This window comes from Colletes latitarsis, chromosome 2, assembly GCF_051014445.1.
Source record: "Colletes latitarsis isolate SP2378_abdomen chromosome 2, iyColLati1, whole genome shotgun sequence".
Classification (NCBI taxonomy): Eukaryota; Metazoa; Arthropoda; class Insecta; order Hymenoptera; family Colletidae; genus Colletes; species Colletes latitarsis.
In genome coordinates, this window is record NC_135135.1 from 2,256,171 (window position 1) to 2,278,439 (window position 22,269).

The following is a 22,269-nucleotide window of genomic DNA, read 5'->3' on the forward strand; positions in this document are numbered from 1 at the left end:
CGTGAGCGAGATGCGGGCATAACACAGACCTCACCCAGACCTAACCGGTGTTATCCTTTGAAATAATGATCGAAACCAGGTATAATTGACTGCTTCAGTGTGGTACCACATTGCTACGTGATACAAGCCAGAAAAAACACAGGATCTGGCCAACATGTATGCGAAAAAGGCAAAATCATGAGCCAGGTCCGGGCATAACCCAAACCTAACACACACCTCACCGGTGTTATCCTCTAATATATTGACCGAAACCGGGTTTCATTGACTGCTCCAGTGTGGTACCACATTACTACGCGATTCAAACAAGAAAAACCCAGGACCTGGCCAACAAATATGCGAAAAAGGCAAAATCATGTGCCAGCTCCGGGCATATCTCAGACCTAACCCAGACCAAACCGGTGTTATCCTTTGAAATAATGATCGAAACCAGGTATAATTGACTGCTTCTGTGTGGTACCACATTACTACGTGATTCAAGCCAGACAAAACCCAGGATCTGGCCGACAACTATGCGATGAAGGCAGAATCGTGAGCAAGATGCGGGCATAACACAGACCTCACCCAGACCTAACCGGTGTTATCCTTTGAAATAATGATCGAAACCAGGTATAATTGACTGCTTCAGTGTGGTACCACATTGCTACGTGATACAAGCCAGAAAAAACACAGGATCTGGCCAACATGTATGCGAAAAAGGCAAAATCATGAGCCAGGTCCGGGCATAACCCAAACCTAACACACACCTCACCGGTGTTATCCTCTAATATATTGACCGAAACCGGGTTTCATTGACTGCTCCAGTGTGGTACCACATTACTACGCGATTCAAACAAGAAAAACCCAGGACCTGGCCAACAAATATGCGAAAATGGCAAAATCATGAGCCAGATCCGGGAATATCTCAGACTTAACCCAGACCTAACCGGTGTTATCCTCTAAAATAATCATCGAAACCAGGTTTAATTGACTGCTTCAGAGTGGTGCCACATTACTACGTGATTCATGCCAGAAAATACCCAGGATCTGACCAACAAGTATGCGAAAAAGGCAAAATCATGAGCCAGATGCGGGTATAACCGAGACCTAACACAGACCTCACCAGTGTTATCCTCTAAAATATTGATCGAATCCTGTTTAATTGAATGCTTCAGTGTGGTACCACATTACTACCTGATTCAAGCCAGAAAACCCCAGAATCTGGTCAACAAGTATGTGAAAAAGGCATCATCATGAGCCAGATCCGGGAATATCTCAGACCTAACCCAGACCTAACCGTTGTTATCCTTTGAAATAATGATCGAAACCAGGTATAATTGACTGCTTCAGTGTGATACCACATTACTACGTGATACAAGCCAGAAAAAACCCAGGATCTGGCCCACAGGTATACGAAAAAGGCAAAATCATGAGCCAGATGGCGGCATAACCGAGACCTAACACAGACCTCACCGGTGTTATCCTCTAAAATATTGATCGAATCCTGTTTAATTGAATGCTTCAGTGTGGTACCACATTACTACCCGATTCAAGCCAGAAAAAACCCAGGATCTGGCCAACAAGTATGTGAAAAAGGCATCATCATGAGCCAGATCCGGGAATATCTCAGACTTAACCCAGACCTAACCGGTGTTATCCTCTAAAATAATCATCGAAACCAGGTTTAATTGACTGCTTCAGAGTGGTGCCACATTACTACGTGATTCATGCCAGAAAATACCCAGGATCTGACCAACAAGTATGCGAAAAAGGCAAAATCATGAGCCAGGTGCGGGCATAACCCAGACCTAACACAGACCACACCGGTGTTATCCTCTAAAATATTGATCGAAACCAGGTTTAATTGACTGCTGCAGTGTGGTGCCACATTACTACGTGATTCAAGCCAGAAAACCCCAGAATCTGGTCAACAAGTATGTGAAAAAGGCATCATCATGAGCCAGATCCGGGAATATCTCAGACCTAACCCAGACCTAACCGTTGTTATCCTTTGAAATAATGATCGAAACCAGGTATAATTGACTGCTTCAGTGTGATACCACATTACTACGTGATACAAGCCAGAAAAAACCCAGGATCTGGCCAACAAGTATGCGAAAAAGGCAAAATCATGAGCCAGATGCGGGCATAACCCAGACCTAACACAGACTTCACCGGTGTTATCGTCTAAAATATTGATCGAAACCAGGTTTAAGTGACTGCTGCAGTGTGGTGCCACATTACTACGTGATTCATGCCAGAAAAAACCCAGGATCTGGCCGACAACTATGCGATGAAGGCAGAATCGTGAGCGCGATGCGGGCATAACCCAGACCTCACCCAGACCTTACCCCTGTTATCCTATAAAATATTGAACGAAACCAGGTTTAATTGACTGCTTCAGACTGGTACCACGTTACTGCGTGGTTCAAACCCGAAAAACCCAGAGTCTGGCCAACAAGTGTGTGAAAATGGCAAAATCATGAGCCAGATCCGGGCATATCTCAGACCTAACCCAGACCTAACCGGTGTTATCCTCTAAAATAATGAACGAAACCAGGATTAATTGACTGCTTCAGTGTCGTGCCACATTACTACGTGTTTCATGCCAGAAAAAACCCAGGATCTGGCGAACAAGTATGCGAAAGAGGCAAAATAGTGAGCCAGATGCGGGCATAACGCTGACTTAACACAGACCTCACCGGTGTTATCCTCTAAAATATTGTTCGAAACCAGGTTCAATTGACTGCTTCAGTGTGGTACCACGTTACTACGTGATTCAAACCCGAAAAACCCAGGATCTGGTCAACAAGTATGCGAAAAAGGCAAAATCATGAGCCAGTTGCTGGCATAACCTAGACCTAACACAGACCTCGCCGGTGTTATCCTCTAAAATATTGATCGAATCCTGTTTAATTGAATGCTTCAGTGTGGTACCACATTACTACCTGATTCAAGCCAGAAAAAAACCCAGGATCTGGCCAACAATTATGTGAAAAAGGCAAAATCATGAGCCAGATGCGGGTATAACCCAGACCTAACACAGACCTCGCCGGTGTTATCCTCTAATGAATTGATCGAAACCAGGTATAATTGACTGCTTCAGTGTGGTACCACATTACTACGTGATGCAAGCCAGAAAAAACCCAGGATCTGGCCAACAAGTATGCGAAAAAGGCAAAATCATGAGCCAGGTGCGGGCATAACCCAGACCTAACACAGACCACACCGGTGTTATCCTCTAAAATATTGATCGAAACCAGGTTTAATTGACTGCTGCAGTGTGGTGCCACATTACTACGTGATTCATGCCAGAAAAAACCCAGGATCTGGCCGACAACTATGCGATGAAGGCAGAATCGTGAGCGAGATGCGGGCATAACCCAGAGCTCACCCAGACCTAACCGGTGTTATCCTCTAAAATAATGAACGACACCAGGTTTAATTGACTGCTTCAGTGTTGTGCCACATTACTACGTGATTCATGCCAGAAAATACCCAGGATCTGACCATCAAGTATGCGAAATAGGCATCATCATGAGCCAGATCCGGGAATATCTCAGACCTAACCCAGACCTAACCGGTGTTATCCTTTGAAATAATGATCGAAACCAGGTATAATTGACTGCTTCAGTGTGATACCACATTACTACGTGATACAAGCCAGAAAAAACCCAGGATCTGGTCAACAACTATGCGAAAAAGGCAAAATCATGAGCCAGATGGCGGCATAACCGAGACCTAACACAGACCTCACCGGTGTTATCCTCTAAAATATTGATCAAATCCTGTTTAATTGAATGCTTCAGTGTGGTACCACATTTCTACCTGATTCAAGCCAGACAAAACCCAGGATCTGGCCGACAACTATGCGATGAAGGCAGAATCGTGAGCGAGATGCGGGCATAACACAGACCTCACCCAGACCTAACCGGTGTTATCCTTTGAAATAATGATCGAAACCAGGTTTAATTGACTGCTTCAGAGTGGTGCCACATTACTACGTGATTCATGCCAGAAAATACCCAGGATCTGACCAACAAGTATGCGAAAAAGGCAAAATCATGAGCCAGATGGCGGCATAACCGAGACCTAACACAGTCCTCACCGGTGTTATCCTCTTAAATATTCATCGAAACCAGGTTCAATGGACTGCTTCAGTGTGGTACCACATTACTACCTGATTCAAGCCAGAAAAAACCCAGGATCTGGCCAACAAGTATGTGAAAAAGGCATCACCATGAGCCAGATCCGGGAATATCTCAGACTTAACCCAGACCTAACCGGAGTTATCCTCTAAAATATTCATCGAAACCAGGTTTAATTGACTGCATCAGAGTGGTGCCACTTTACTACGTGATTCATGCCAGAAAATACCCAGGATCTGACCAACAAGTATGCGAAAAAGGCAAAATCATGAGCCAGATGGCGGCATAACCGAGACCTAACACAGACCTCACCAGTGTTATCCTCTAAAATATTGATCGAATCCTGTTTAATTGAATGCTTCAGTGTGGTACCACATTACTACCTGATTCAAGCCAGAAAAAACCCAGGATCTGGCCAACAAGTATGTGAAAAAGGCATCATCATGAGCCAGATCCGGGAATATCTCAGACTTAACCCAGATCTAACCGGTGTTATCCTTTGAAATAATGATCGAAACCAGGTATAATTGACTGCTTCAGTGTGGTACCACATTACTACGTGATGCAAGCCAGAAAAAACCCAGGATCTGGCCAACAAGTATGCGATGAAGGCAGAATCGTGAGCGAGATGCGGGCATAACACAGACCTCACCCAGACCTAACCGGTGTTATCCTTTGAAATAATGATCGAAACCAGGTATAATTGACTGCTTCAGTGTGGTACCACATTGCTACGTGATACAAGCCAGAAAAAACACAGGATCTGGCCAACATGTATGCGAAAAAGGCAAAATCATGAGCAAGGTGCGGGCATAACCCAAACCTAACACAGACCTCACCGGTGTTATCCTCTAATATATTGACCGAAACCAGGTTTCATTGACTGCTCCAGTGTGGTACCACATTACTACGCGATTCAAACAAGAAAAACCCAGGACCTGGCCAACAAATATGCGAAAAAGGCAAAATCATGTGCCAGCTCCGGGCATATCTCAGACCTAACCCAGACCAAACCGGTGTTATCCTTTGAAATAATGATCGAAACCAGGTATAATTGACTGCTTCTGTGTGGTACCACATTACTACGTGATTCAAGCCAGACAAAACCCAGGATCTGGCCGACAACTATGCGATGAAGGCAGAATCGTGAGCGAGATGCGGGCATAACACAGACCTCACCCAGACCTAACCGGTGTTATCCTTTGAAATAATGATCGAAACCAGGTATAATTGACTGCTTCAGTGTGGTACCACATTGCTACGTGATACAAGCCAGAAAAAACACAGGATCTGGCCAACATGTATGCGAAAAAGGCAAAATCATGAGCCAGGTCCGGGCATAACCCAAACCTAACACACACCTCACCGGTGTTATCCTCTAATATATTGACCGAAACCGGGTTTCATTGACTGCTCCAGTGTGGTACCACATTACTACGCGATTCAAACAAGAAAAACCCAGGACCTGGCCAACAAATATGCGAAAATGGCAAAATCATGAGCCAGATCCGGGAATATCTCAGACTTAACCCAGACCTAACCGGTGTTATCCTCTAAAATAATCATCGAAACCAGGTTTAATTGACTGCTTCAGAGTGGTGCCACATTACTACGTGATTCATGCCAGAAAATACCCAGGATCTGACCAACAAGTATGCGAAAAAGGCAAAATCATGAGCCAGATGCGGGTATAACCGAGACCTAACACAGACCTCACCAGTGTTATCCTCTAAAATATTGATCGAATCCTGTTTAATTGAATGCTTCAGTGTGGTACCACATTACTACCTGATTCAAGCCAGAAAACCCCAGAATCTGGTCAACAAGTATGTGAAAAAGGCATCATCATGAGCCAGATCCGGGAATATCTCAGACCTAACCCAGACCTAACCGTTGTTATCCTTTGAAATAATGATCGAAACCAGGTATAATTGACTGCTTCAGTGTGATACCACATTACTACGTGATACAAGCCAGAAAAAACCCAGGATCTGGCCCACAGGTATACGAAAAAGGCAAAATCATGAGCCAGATGGCGGCATAACCGAGACCTAACACAGACCTCACCGGTGTTATCCTCTAAAATATTGATCGAATCCTGTTTAATTGAATGCTTCAGTGTGGTACCACATTACTACCCGATTCAAGCCAGAAAAAACCCAGGATCTGGCCAACAAGTATGTGAAAAAGGCATCATCATGAGCCAGATCCGGGAATATCTCAGACTTAACCCAGACCTAACCGGTGTTATCCTCTAAAATAATCATCGAAACCAGGTTTAATTGACTGCTTCAGAGTGGTGCCACATTACTACGTGATTCATGCCAGAAAATACCCAGGATCTGACCAACAAGTATGCGAAAAAGGCAAAATCATGAGCCAGATGGCGGCATAACCGAGACCTAACACAGTCCTCACCGGTGTTATCCTCTTAAATATTCATCGAAACCAGGTTCAATGGACTGCTTCAGTGTGGTACCACATTACTACCTGATTCAAGCCAGAAAAAACCCAGGATCTGGCCAACAAGTATGTGAAAAAGGCATCACCATGAGCCAGATCCGGGAATATCTCAGACTTAACCCAGACCTAACCGGAGTTATCCTCTAAAATATTCATCGAAACCAGGTTTAATTGACTGCATCAGAGTGGTGCCACTTTACTACGTGATTCATGCCAGAAAATACCCAGGATCTGACCAACAAGTATGCGAAAAAGGCAAAATCATGAGCCAGATGGCGGCATAACCGAGACCTAACACAGACCTCACCAGTGTTATCCTCTAAAATATTGATCGAATCCTGTTTAATTGAATGCTTCAGTGTGGTACCACATTACCACCTGATTCAAGCCAGAAAAAACCCAGGATCTGGCCAACAAGTATGTGAAAAAGGCATCATCATGAGCCAGATCCGGGAATATCTCAGACTTAACCCAGATCTAACCGGTGTTATCCTTTGAAATAATGATCGAAACCAGGTATAATTGACTGCTTCAGTGTGGTACCACATTACTACGTCATACAAGCCAGAAAATACCCAGGATCTGACCAACAAGTATGCGAAAAAGGCAAAATCATGAGCCAGATGGCGGCATAACCGAGACCTAACACAGACCTCACCAGTGTTATCCTCTAAAATATTGATCGAATCCTGTTTAATTGAATGCTTCAGTGTGGTACCACATTACCACCTGATTCAAGCCAGAAAAAACCCAGGATCTGGCCAACAAGTATGTGAAAAAGGCATCACCATGAGCCAGATCCGGGAATATCTCAGACTTAACCCAGACCTAACCGGAGTTATCCTCTAAAATATTCATCGAAACCAGGTTTAATTGACTGCATCAGAGTGGTGCCACTTTACTACGTGATTCATGCCAGAAAATACCCAGGATCTGACCAACAAGTATGCGAAAAAGGCAAAATCATGAGCCAGATGGCGGCATAACCGAGACCTAACACAGACCTCACCAGTGTTATCCTCTAAAATATTGATCGAATCCTGTTTAATTGAATGCTTCAGTGTGGTACCACATTACCACCTGATTCAAGCCAGAAAAAACCCAGGATCTGGCCAACAAGTATGTGAAAAAGGCATCATCATGAGCCAGATCCGGGAATATCTCAGACTTAACCCAGATCTAACCGGTGTTATCCTTTGAAATAATGATCGAAACCAGGTATAATTGACTGCTTCAGTGTGGTACCACATTACTACGTCATACAAGCCAGAAAAAACCCAGGATCTGGCCAACAAGTATGCGAAAAAGGCAAAATCATGAGCCAGATGCGGGCATAACCCAGACCTAACACAGACCTCACCGGTGTTATGGTGTAAAATATTGATCGAAATCAGGTTTAATTGACTGCTCCAGTGTGGTACCACATTACTACATGATTCAAGCCAGAAAATACCCAGGACCCGGCCAACAAGTATGCGAAAAAGGCAAAATCATGTGCCAGCTCCGGGAATATCTCAGACCTAACCCAGACCTAACCGGTGTTATCCTTTGAAATAATGATCGAAACCAGGTATAATTGACTGCTTCAGTGTGATACCACATTACTACGTGATACAAGCCAGAAAAAACCCAGGATCTGGCCCACAGGTATACGAAAAAGGCAAAATCATGAGCCAGATGGCGGCATAACCGAGACCTAACACAGACCTCACCGGTGTTATCCTCTAAAATATTGATCGAATCCTGTTTAATTGAATGCTTCAGTGTGGTACCACATTACTACCTGATTCAAGCCAGAAAAAACCCAGGATCTGGCCAACAAGTATGTGAAAAAGGCATCATCATGAGCCAGATCCGGGAATATCTCAGACTTAACCCAGACCTAACCGGTGTTATCCTCTAAAATAATCATCGAAACCAGGTTTAATTGACTGCTTCAGAGTGGTGCCACATTACTACGTGATTCATGCCAGAAAATACCCAGGATCTGACCAACAAGTATGTGAAAAAGGTAAAATCATGTGCCAGCTCCGGGAATATCTCAGACCTAACCCAGACCTAACCGGTGTTATCCTTTGAAATAATGATCGAAACCAGGTATAAAAGACTGCTTCAGTGTGATACCACATTCCTACGTGATACAAGCCAGAAAAAACCCAGGATCTGGCCCACAGGTATACGAAAAAGGCAAAATCATGAGCCAGATGGCGGCATAACCGAGACCTAACACAGTCCTCACCGGTGTATCCTCTAAAATATTCATCGAAACCGGGTTCAATTGACTGCTTCAGTGTGGTACCACATTACTACCTGATTCAAGCCAGAAAAAACCCAGGATCTGGCCAACAAGTATGTGAAAAAGGCAAAATCATGAGCCAGATGGCGGCATAACCGAGACCTAACACAGACCTCACCGGTGTTATCCTCTAAAATATTGATCAAATCCTGTTTAATTGAATGCTTCAGTGTGGTACCACTTTACTACGTGATTCATGCCAGAAAATACCCAGGATCTGACCAACAAGTATGCGAAAAAGGCAAAATCATGAGCCAGATGGCGGCATAACCGAGACCTAACACAGGCCTCACCGGTGTTATGGTGTATAATATTGATCGAAATCAGGTTTAATTGACTGCTGCAGTGTGGTGCCACATTTCTACGTGATTCATGCCAGAAAAAACCCAGGATCTGGCCGACAACTAAGCGATGAAGGCAAAATCATGAGCCAGATGCGGGCATAACCCAGACCTAACACAGACTTCACCGGTGTTATCCTTTAAAATATTGATCGAAAACAGGTTTAATTGACTGCTCCAGTGTGGTACCACATTACTACGTGATACAAGCCAGAAAAAACCCAGGATCTGGCAAACAAGTATGCGAAAAATGCAAAATCATGAGCCAGATGGCGGCATAACCGAGACCTAATACAGACCTCACCGGTGTTATCCTCTAAAATATTGATCGAATCACGTTTAATTGAATGCTTCAGTATGGTACCACATTACTACCTGATTCAAGCCAGAAAAAACCCAGGATCTGGCCAACAAGTATGTGAAAAAGGCATCATCATGAGCCAGATCCGGGAATATCTTAGACCTAACCCAGCTCTAACCGGTGTTATCCTTTGAGATAATGATCGAAACCAGGTATAATTGACTGCTTCAGTGTGGTACCACCTTACTACGTGATACAAGCCAGAAAAAACCCAGGATCTGGCCAACGAGTATATGAAAAATGCATCATCATGAGCCAGATCCGGGAATATCTCTGACCTAACCCAGACCTAACCGGTCTTATCCTTTGAAATAATGATCGAAACCAGGTTTAATTGACTGCTTCACTGTGGTACCACCTTACTACGTGATACAAGCCACAAAAAACCCAGGATCTGGCCAACAAGTATGCGAAAAAGGCAAAATCATGAGCCAGATGCGGGCATAACCCAGACCTAACACAGACTTCACCGGTGTTATCGTCTAAAATATTGATCGAAACCAGGTTTAAGTGACTGCTGCAGTGTGGTGCCACATTACTACGTGATTCATGCCAGAAAAAACCCAGGATCTGGCCGACAACTATGCGATGAAGGCAGAATCGTGAGCGCGATGCGGGCATAACCCAGACCTCACCCAGACCTAACCCCTGTTATCCTATAAAATATTGAACGAAACCAGGTTTAATTGACTGCTTCAGACTGGTACCACGTTACTGCGTGGTTCAAACCCGAAAAACCCAGAGTCTGGCCAACAAGTGTGTGAAAATGGCAAAATCATGAGCCAGATCCGGGCATATCTCAGACCTAACCCAGACCTAACCGGTGTTATCCTCTAAAATAATGAACGAAACCAGGATTAATTGACTGCTTCAGTGTCGTGCCACATTACTACGTGTTTCATGCCAGAAAAAACCCAGGATCTGGCGAACAAGTATGCGAAAGAGGCAAAATAGTGAGCCAGATGCGGGCATAACGCTGACTTAACACAGACCTCACCGGTGTTATCCTCTAAAATATTGTTCGAAACCAGGTTCAATTGACTGCTTCAGTGTGGTACCACGTTACTACGTGATTCAAACCCGAAAAACCCAGGATCTGGTCAACAAGTATGCGAAAGAGGCAAAATCATGAGCCAGTTGCTGGCATAACCTAGACCTAACACAGACCTCGCCGGTGTTATCCTCTAAAATATTGATCGAATCCTGTTTAATTGAATGCTTCAGTGTGGTACCACATTACTACCTGATTCAAGCCAGAAAAAAACCCAGGATCTGGCCAACAATTATGTGAAAAAGGCAAAATCATGAGCCAGATGCGGGTATAACCCAGACCTAACACAGACCTCGCCGGTGTTATCCTCTAATGAATTGATCGAAACCAGGTATAATTGACTGCTTCAGTGTGGTACCACATTACTACGTGATGCAAGCCAGAAAAAACCCAGGATCTGGCCAACAAGTATGCGAAAAAGGCAAAATCATGAGCCAGGTGCGGGCATAACCCAGACCTAACACAGACCACACCGGTGTTATCCTCTAAAATATTGATCGAAACCAGGTTTAATTGACTGCTGCAGTGTGGTGCCACATTACTACGTGATTCATGCCAGCAAAAACCCAGGATCTGGCCGACAACTATGCGATGAAGGCAGAATCGTGAGCGAGATGCGGGCATAACCCAGAGCTCACCCAGACCTAACCGGTGTTATCCTCTAAAATAATGAACGACACCAGGTTTAATTGACTGCTTCAGTGTTGTGCCACATTACTACGTGATTCATGCCAGAAAATACCCAGGATCTGACCATCAAGTATGCGAAAAAGGCATCATCATGAGCCAGATCCGGGAATATCTCAGACCTAACCCAGACCTAACCGGTGTTATCCTTTGAAATAATGATCGAAACCAGGTATAATTGACTGCTTCAGTGTGATACCACATTACTACGTGATACAAGCCAGAAAAAACCCAGGATCTGGTCAACAACTATGCGAAAAAGGCAAAATCATGAGCCAGATGGCGGCATAACCGAGACCTAACACAGACCTCACCGGTGTTATCCTCTAAAATATTGATCAAATCCTGTTTAATTGAATGCTTCAGTGTGGTACCACATTTCTACCTGATTCAAGCCAGACAAAACCCAGGATCTGGCCGACAACTATGCGATGAAGGCAGAATCGTGAGCGAGATGCGGGCATAACACAGACCTCACCCAGACCTAACCGGTGTTATCCTTTGAAATAATGATCGAAACCAGGTTTAATTGACTGCTTCAGAGTGGTGCCACATTACTACGTGATTCATGCCAGAAAATACCCAGGATCTGACCAACAAGTATGCGAAAAAGGCAAAATCATGAGCCAGATGGCGGCATAACCGAGACCTAACACAGTCCTCACCGGTGTTATCCTCTTAAATATTCATCGAAACCAGGTTCAATGGACTGCTTCAGTGTGGTACCACATTACTACCTGATTCAAGCCAGAAAAAACCCAGGATCTGGCCAACAAGTATGTGAAAAAGGCATCACCATGAGCCAGATCCGGGAATATCTCAGACTTAACCCAGACCTAACCGGAGTTATCCTCTAAAATATTCATCGAAACCAGGTTTAATTGACTGCATCAGAGTGGTGCCACTTTACTACGTGATTCATGCCAGAAAATACCCAGGATCTGACCAACAAGTATGCGAAAAAGGCAAAATCATGAGCCAGATGGCGGCATAACCGAGACCTAACACAGACCTCACCAGTGTTATCCTCTAAAATATTGATCGAATCCTGTTTAATTGAATGCTTCAGTGTGGTACCACATTACTACCTGATTCAAGCCAGAAAAAACCCAGGATCTGGCCAACAAGTATGTGAAAAAGGCATCATCATGAGCCAGATCCGGGAATATCTCAGACCTCACCCAGACCTAACCGGTGTTATCCTTTGAAATAATGATCGAAACCAGGTATAATTGACTGCTTCAGTGTGGTACCACATTGCTACGTGATACAAGCCAGAAAAAACCCAGGACCTGGCCAACAAATATGCGAAAAAGGCAAAATCATGTGCCAGCTCCGGGCATATCTCAGACCTAACCCAGACCAAACCGGTGTTATCCTTTGAAATAATGATCGAAACCAGGTATAATTGACTGCTTCTGTGTGGTACCACATTACTACGTGATTCAAGCCAGACAAAACCCAGGATCTGGCCGACAACTATGCGATGAAGGCAGAATCGTGAGCGAGATGCGGGCATAACACAGACCTCACCCAGACCTAACCGGTGTTATCCTTTGAAATAATGATCGAAACCAGGTATAATTGACTGCTCCAGTGTGGTACCACATTGCTACGTGATACAAGCCAGAAAAAACACAGGATCTGGCCAACATGTATGCGAAAAAGGCAAAATCATGAGCCAGGTCCGGGCATAACCCAAACCTAACACAGACCTCACCGGTGTTATCCTCTAATATATTGACCGAAACCGGGTTTCATTGACTGCTCCAGTGTGGTACCACATTACTACGCGATTCAAACAAGAAAAACCCAGGACCTGGCCAACAAATATGCGAAAATGGCAAAATCATGAGCCAGATCCGGGAATATCTCAGACTTAACCCAGACCTAACCGGTGTTATCCTCTAAAATAATCATCGAAACCAGGTTTAATTGACTGCTTCAGAGTGGTGCCACATTACTACGTGATTCATGCCAGAAAATACCCAGGATCTGACCAACAAGTATGCGAAAAAGGCAAAATCATGAGCCAGATGCGGGTATAACCGAGACCTAACACAGACCTCACCAGTGTTATCCTCTAAAATATTGATCGAATCCTGTTTAATTGAATGCTTCAGTGTGGTACCACATTACTACCTGATTCAAGCCAGAAAACCCCAGAATCTGGTCAACAAGTATGTGAAAAAGGCATCATCATGAGCCAGATCCGGGAATATCTCAGACCTAACCCAGACCTAACCGTTGTTATCCTTTGAAATAATGATCGAAACCAGGTATAATTGACTGCTTCAGTGTGATACCACATTACTACGTGATACAAGCCAGAAAAAACCCAGGATCTGGCCCACAGGTATACGAAAAAGGCAAAATCATGAGCCAGATGGCGGCATAACCGAGACCTAACACAGACCTCACCGGTGTTATCCTCTAAAATATTGATCGAATCCTGTTTAATTGAATGCTTCAGTGTGGTACCACATTACTACCCGATTCAAGCCAGAAAAAACCCAGGATCTGGCCAACAAGTATGTGAAAAAGGCATCATCATGAGCCAGATCCGGGAATATCTCAGACTTAACCCAGACCTAACCGGTGTTATCCTCTAAAATAATCATCGAAACCAGGTTTAATTGACTGCATCAGAGTGGTGCCACATTACTACGTGATTCATGCCAGAAAATACCCAGGATCTGACCAACAAGTATGCGAAAAAGGCAAAATCATGAGCCAGATGGCGGCATAACCGCGACCTAACACAGACCTCACCAGTGTTATCCTCTAAAATATTGATCGAATCCTGTTTAATTGAATGCTTCAGTGTGGTACCACATTACCACCTGATTCAAGCCAGAAAAAACCCAGGATCTGGCCAACAAGTATGCGAAAAAGGCAAAATCATGAGCCAGATGCGGGCATAACCCAGACCTAACACAGACCTCACCGGTGTTATGGTGTAAAATATTGATCGAAATCAGGTTTAATTGACTGCTCCAGTGTGGTACCACATTACTACATGATTCAAGCCAGAAAATACCCAGGACCCGGCCAACAAGTATGCGAAAAAGGCAAAATCATGTGCCAGCTCCGGGAATATCTCAGACCTAACCCAGACCTAACCGGTGTTATCCTTTGAAATAATGATCGAAACCAGGTATAATTGACTGCTTCAGTGTGATACCACATTACTACGTGATACAAGCCAGAAAAAACCCAGGATCTGGCCCACAGGTATACGAAAAAGGCAAAATCATGAGCCAGATGGCGGCATAACCGAGACCTAACACAGACCTCACCGGTGTTATCCTCTAAAATATTGATCGAATCCTGTTTAATTGAATGCTTCAGTGTGGTACCACATTACTACCTGATTCAAGCCAGAAAAAACCCAGGATCTGGCCAACAAGTATGTGAAAAAGGCATCATCATGAGCCAGATCCGGGAATATCTCAGACTTAACCCAGACCTAACCGGTGTTATCCTCTAAAATAATCATCGAAACCAGGTTTAATTGACTGCTTCAGAGTGGTGCCACATTACTACGTGATTCATGCCAGAAAATACCCAGGATCTGACCAACAAGTATGTGAAAAAGGTAAAATCATGTGCCAGCTCCGGGAATATCTCAGACCTAACCCAGACCTAACCGGTGTTATCCTTTGAAATAATGATCGAAACCAGGTATAATTGACTGCTTCAGTGTGATACCACATTCCTACGTGATACAAGCCAGAAAAAACCCAGGATCTGGCCCACAGGTATACGAAAAAGGCAAAATCATGAGCCAGATGGCGGCATAACCGAGACCTAACACAGTCCTCACCGGTGTATCCTCTAAAATATTCATCGAAACCGGGTTCAATTGACTGCTTCAGTGTGGTACCACATTACTACCTGATTCAAGCCAGAAAAAACCCAGGATCTGGCCAACAAGTATGTGAAAAAGGCAAAATCATGAGCCAGATGGCGGCATAACCGAGACCTAACACAGACCTCACCGGTGTTATCCTCTAAAATATTGATCAAATCCTGTTTAATTGAATGCTTCAGTGTGGTACCACTTTACTACGTGATTCATGCCAGAAAATACCCAGGATCTGACCAACAAGTATGCGAAAAAGGCAAAATCATGAGCCAGATGGCGGCATAACCGAGACCTAACACAGGCCTCACCGGTGTTATGGTGTATAATATTGATCGAAATCAGGTTTAATTGACTGCTGCAGTGTGGTGCCACATTTCTACGTGATTCATGCCAGAAAAAACCCAGGATCTGGCCGACAACTATGCGATGAAGGCAAAATCATGAGCCAGATGGCGGCATAACCGAGACCTAACACAGACCTCACCAGTGTTATCCTCTAAAATATTGATCGAATCCTGTTTAATTGAATGCTCCAGTGTGGTACCACATTACTACATGATTCAAGCCAGAAAATACCCAGGACCCGGCCAACAAGTATGCGAAAAAGGCAAAATCATGTGCCAGCTCCGGGAATATCTCAGACCTAACCCAGACCTAACCGGTGTTATCCTTTGAAATAATGATCGAAACCAGGTTTAATTGACTGCTTCAGTGTGGTACCACATTACTACGTGATACAAGCCAGAAAAAACCCAGGATCTGGCCAACAAGTATGCGAAAAAGGCAAAATCATGAGCCAGATGCGGGCATAACCCAGACCTAACACAGACCTCACCGGTGTTATGGTGTAAAATATTGATCGAAATCAGGTTTAATTGACTGCTCCAGTGTGGTACCACATTACTACATGATTCAAGCCAGAAGAAACCCAGGATCTGTCCAACAAGTATGTGAAAAAGGCAAAATCATGAGCCAGATGCGGGTATAACCCAGACCTAACATAGACCTCGCCAGTGTTATCCTCTAATGTATTGATCGAAACCAGGTATTATTGACTGCTCCAGTGTGGTACCACATTACTACGCGATTCAAACCAGAAAAACCCAGGACCTGGCCAACAAGTATGCGAAAAAGGTAAAATCATGTGCCAGCTCCGGGAATATCTCAGACCTAACCCAGACCTAACCGGTGTTATCCTTTGAAATAATGATCGAAACCGGGTATGATTGACTGCTTCAGTGTGGTACCACATTACTACGTGATACAAGCCAGAAAAAACCCAGGATCTGGCCAACAAGTATGCGAAAAAGGCATCATCATGAACCAGATCCAGGAATATCTCAAACCTAACCCCGACCTAACCAGTGCTATCCGTTGAAATAATGATCGAAACCAGGTATAATTGACTGCTTCAGTGTGGTACCACCTTACTACGTGATTCAGGCCAGAAAAAACCCAGGATCTGGCCAACAGGTATGCGAAACAGGCATCATCATGAGCCAGATCCGGGAATATCTCAGACCTAACCCAGACCTAGCCGGTGTTATCCTTTGAAATATTGATCGAAACCAGGTTTAATTGACTGCTGCAGTGTGGTGCCACATTACTACGTGATACAAGCCAGAAAAAACCCAGGATCTGGCCAACAAGTATGCGAAAAAGGCAAAATCATGAGCCAGATGCGGGCATAACCCAGACCTAACACAGGCCTCACCGGTGTTATGGTGTATAATATTGATCGAAATCAGGTTTAATTGACTGCTGCAGTGTGGTGCCACATTTCTACGTGATTCATGCCAGAAAAAACCCAGGATCTGGCCGACAACTATGCGATGAAGGCAGAATCGTGAGCGAGATGCGGGCATAACCCAGACCTCACCCAGACCTAACCGGTGTTATCCTCTAAAATAATGAACGAAACCAGATTTAATTGACTGCTTCAGTATGGTGCCACATTACTACGTGATTCATGCCAGAAAATACCCAGGATCTGACCAACAAGTATGCGAAAAAGGCATCATCATGAGCCAGATCCGGGAATATCTCAAACCTAACCCAGATGTAACCGGTGTTATCCTTTGAAATAATGATCGAAACCAGGTATAATTGACTGCTTCAGTGTGGTACCACATTACTACGTGATACAAGCCAGAAAAAACCCAGGATCTGGCCAACATGTATGCGAAAAAGGCAAAATCATGAGCCAGGTGCGGGCATAACCCAAACCTAACACAGACCTCACCGGTGTTATCCTCTAATATATTGACCGAAACCAGGTTTCATTGACTGCTCCAGTGTGGTACCACATTACTACGCGATTCAAACAAGAAAAACCCAGGACCTGGCCAACAAATATGCGAAAAAGGCAAAATCATGTGCCAGCTCCGGGCATATCTCAGACCTAACCCAGACCAAACCGGTGTTATCCTTTGAAATAATGATCGAAACCAGGTATAATTGACTGCTTCAGTGTGGTACCACATTACTACGTGATACAAGCCAGAAAAAACCCAGGATCTGGCCAACAAGTATACGAAAAAGGCAAAACCATGAGCCAGATGGCGGCATAACCGAGACCCAACCCAGACCTCACCGGTGTTATCCTCTAAAATATTGATCGAATCCTGTTTAATTGAATGCTTCAGTGTGGTACCACATTACTACCCGATTCTAGCCAGAAAAAACCCAGGATCTGGCCAATAAGTATGTGAAAAAGGCATCACCATGAGCCAGATCCGGGCATATCACAGACATAACCCAGACCTAACCGGTGTTATCCTTTAAAATAATGATCCAAATCGGGTATAATTGACTGCTTCAGTGTGGTACCACACTACTACGTGATACAAGCCAGAAAAAACCCAGGATCTGGCCAACAAGTATGCGAAAAATGCAAAATCATGAGCCAGATGCGGGCATAACCGCAGACCTAACACAGACCTCACCGGTGTTATCCTCTAATATATCGATCGAAACCAGGTTTAATTGACTGCTCCACTGTGGTACGACATTACTTCGCGATTCAAACCAGAAAAACCCAGGACCTGGCCAACAAAAATGCAAAGAAGGCAAAATCATGAGCCAGCTCCGGGCATATCTCAGACTTAACCCAGACCTAACTCGTGTTATCCTCTAAAATATTGATCGAAACCAGGTTCGATTGACTTCTTCAGTGTGGTACCACATTACTACGTGAATCAAGCCAGAAAAAACCCAGGATCTGGCCAGCAAGTATATGAAAGAGGCATCATCATGAGCCAGATCCGGGAATATCTCAGACCTAACCCAGACCTAACCGGTCTTATCCTTTGAAATAATGATCGAAACCAGGTTTAACTGAATGCTTCAGTGTGGTACCACTTTACTACGTGATTCATGCCAGAAAATACCCAGGATCTGACCAACAAGTATGCGAAAAAGGCAAAATCATGAGCCAGATGGCGGCATAACCGAGAACTAACACAGACCTCTCCGGTGTTATCCTCTAATATATTGATCGAAACCAGGTTTAATTGACTGCTCCAGTGTGGTACGACATCACTACGCGATTCAAACCAGAAAAACCCAGGACCTGGCCAACATATATGCGAAAAAGGCAAAATCATGAGCCAGCTCCGGGCATATCTCAGACTTAACCCAGACCTAACCGGTGTTATCCTTTAAAATATTGATCGAAACCAGGTTTAGTTGACTGCTTCAGTGTGGTACCACATTACTACGTGATTCAAACTCGAAGAACCCAGGGTCTGGCCAACAAGTATGTGAAACAGGCAATATCATGAGCCAGATGCGGGTATAACCCAGACCTAACACAGACCTCACCGGTGTTATCCTCTAAAATATTGATCGAAACCAGGTTAAATTGACTGCTTCACTGTGGTACCACATTACTACGTGATAGAAGCCAAAAAAAACCCAGGATCTGGCCAACAAGTATGTGAAAAAGGCATCACCATGAGCCAGAACCGGGCATATCTCAGACATAACCCAGACCTAACCGGTGTTATCCTTTAAAATAATGATCGAAACCAGGTATAATTGACTGCTTCAGTGTGGTACCACATTACTACGTGATTCAGGCCAGAAATAACCCAGGACCTGGCCAACAAGTATGCGAAAGAGGCAAAATAGTTATCCAGATGCGGGCATAACGCAGACCTAACACAGACCTCACCGGTGTTATCCTCTAAAATATTCATCGAAACCAGGTTTAATTGACTGCTGCAGTGTGGTGCCACATTACTACGTGATTCATGCCAGAAAAACCCAGGATCTGGTCAACAAGTATGTGAAAAAGGCATCATGATGAGCCAGATCCGGGAATATCTCAGACCTAACCCAGACCTAACCGGTGTTATCCTTTGAAATAATGATCGAAACCAGGTATAATTGACTGCTTCAGTGTGGTACCACATTACTACGTCATACAAGCCAGAAAAAACCCAGGATCTGGCCAACAAGTATGCGAAAAAGGCAAAATCATGTGCCAGCTCCGGGAATATCTCAGACCTAACCCAGACCTAACCGGTGTTATCCTTTGAAATAATGATCGAAACCAGGTTTAATTGACTGCTTCAGTGTGGTACCACATTACTACGTGATACAAGCCAGAAAAAACCCAGGACCCGGCCAACAAGTATGCGAAAAAGGCAAAATCATGTGCCAGCTCCGGGAATATCTCAGACCTAACCCAGACCTAACCGGTGTTATCCTTTGAAATAATGATCGAAACCAGGTTTAATTGACTGCTTCAGTGTGGTACCACATTACTACGTGATACAAGCCAGAAAAAACCCAGGATCTGGCCAACAAGTATGCGAAAAAGGCAAAATCATGAGCCAGATGCGGGCATAACCCAGACCTAACACAGACCTCACCGGTGTTATGGTGTAAAATATTGATCGAAATCAGGTTTAATTGACTGCTCCAGTGTGGTACCACATTACTACATGATTCAAGCCAGAAAAAACCCAGGATCTGGCCAACAAGTATGTGAAAAAGGCAAAATCATGAGCCAGATGCGGGCATAACCCAGACCTAACACAGACCTCGCCAGTGTTATCCTCTAATGTATTGATCGAAACCAGGTATTATTGACTGCTCCAGTGTGGTACCACATTGCTACGCGATTCAAACCAGAAAAACCCAGGACCTGGCCAACAAGTATGCGAAAAAGGCAAAATCATGTGCCAGCTCCGGGAATATCTCAGACCTAACCCAGACCTAACCGGTGTTATCCTTTGAAATAATGATCGAAACCGGGTATGATTGACTGCTTCAGTGTGGTACCACATTACTACGTGATTCAGGCCAGAAAAAACCCAGGATCTGGCCAACAGGTATGCGAAAAAGGCAAAATCATGAGCCAGATGCGGGCATAACCCAGACCTAACACAGGCCTCACCGGTGTCATGGTGTATAATATTGATCGAAATCAGGTTTAATTGACTGCTGCAGTGTGGTGCCACATCTCTACGTGATTCATGCCAGAAAAAACCCAGGATCTGGCCGACAACTATGCGATGAAGGCAGAATCGTGAGCGAGATGCGGGCATAACCCAGACCTCACCCAGACCTAACCGGTGTTATCCTCTAAAATAATGAACGAAACCAGATTTAATTGAATGCTTCAGTATGGTGCCACATTACTACGTGATTCATGCCAGAAAATACCCAGGATCTGACCAACAAGTATGCGAAAAAGGCATCATCATGAGCCAGATCCGGGAATATCTCAAACCTAACCCAGATCTAACCGGTGTTATCCTTTGAAATAATGATCGAAACCAGGTATAATTGACTGCTTCAGTGTGGTACCACATTACTACGTGATACAAGCCAGAAAAAACCCAGGATCTGGCCAACATGTATGCGAAAAAGGCAAAATCATGAGCCAGGTGCGGGCATAACCCAAACCTAACACAGACCTCACCGGTGTTATCCTCTAATATATTGACCGAAACCAGGTTTCAATTGCTGCTCCAGTGTGGTACCATATTACTACGCGATTCAAACAAGAAAAACCCAGGACCTGGCCAACAAATATGCGAAAAAGGCAAAATCATGTGCCAGCTCCGGGCATATCTCAGACCTAACCCAGACCAAACCGGTGTTATCCTTTGAAATAATGATCGAAACCAGGTATAATTGACTGCTTCAGTGTGGTACCACATTGCTACGTGATACAAGCCAGAAAAAACCCAGGATCTGGCCAACAAGTATACGAAAAAGGCAAAATCATGAGCCAGATGGCGGCATAACCGATACCTAACCCAGACCTCACCGGTGTTATCCTCTAAAATATTGATCGCATCCTGTTTAATTGACTGCTTCAGTATGGTGCCACATTACTACGTGATTCATGCCAGAAAATACCCAGGATCTGACCAACAAGTATGCGAAAAAGGCATCATCATGAGCCAGATCCGGGAATATCTCAAACCTAACCCAGATCTAACCGGTGTTATCCTTTGAAATAATGATCGAAACCAGGTATAATTGACTGCTTCAGTGTGGTACCACATTACTACGTGATACAAGCCAGAAAAAACCCAGGATCTGGCCAACATGTATGCGAAAAAGGCAAAATCATGAGCCAGGTGCGGGCATAACCCAAACCTAACACAGACCTCACCGGTGTTATCCTCTAATATATTGACCGAAACCAGGTTTCAATTGCTGCTCCAGTGTGGTACCACATTACTACGCGATTCAAACAAGAAAAACCCAGGACCTGGCCAACAAATATGCGAAAAAGGCAAAATCATGTGCCAGCTCCGGGCATATCTCAGACCTAACCCAGACCAAACCGGTGTTATCCTTTGAAATAATGATCGAAACCAGGTATAATTGACTGCTTCAGTGTGGTACCACATTGCTACGTGATACAAGCCAGAAAAAACCCAGGATCTGGCCAACAAGTATACGAAAAAGGCAAAATCATGGGCCAGATGGCGGCATAACCGATACCTAACCCAGACCTCACCGGTGTTATCCTCTAAAATATTGATCGCATCCTGTTTAATTGAATGCTTCAGTGTGGTACCACATTACTACCTGATTCAAGCCAGAAAACCCC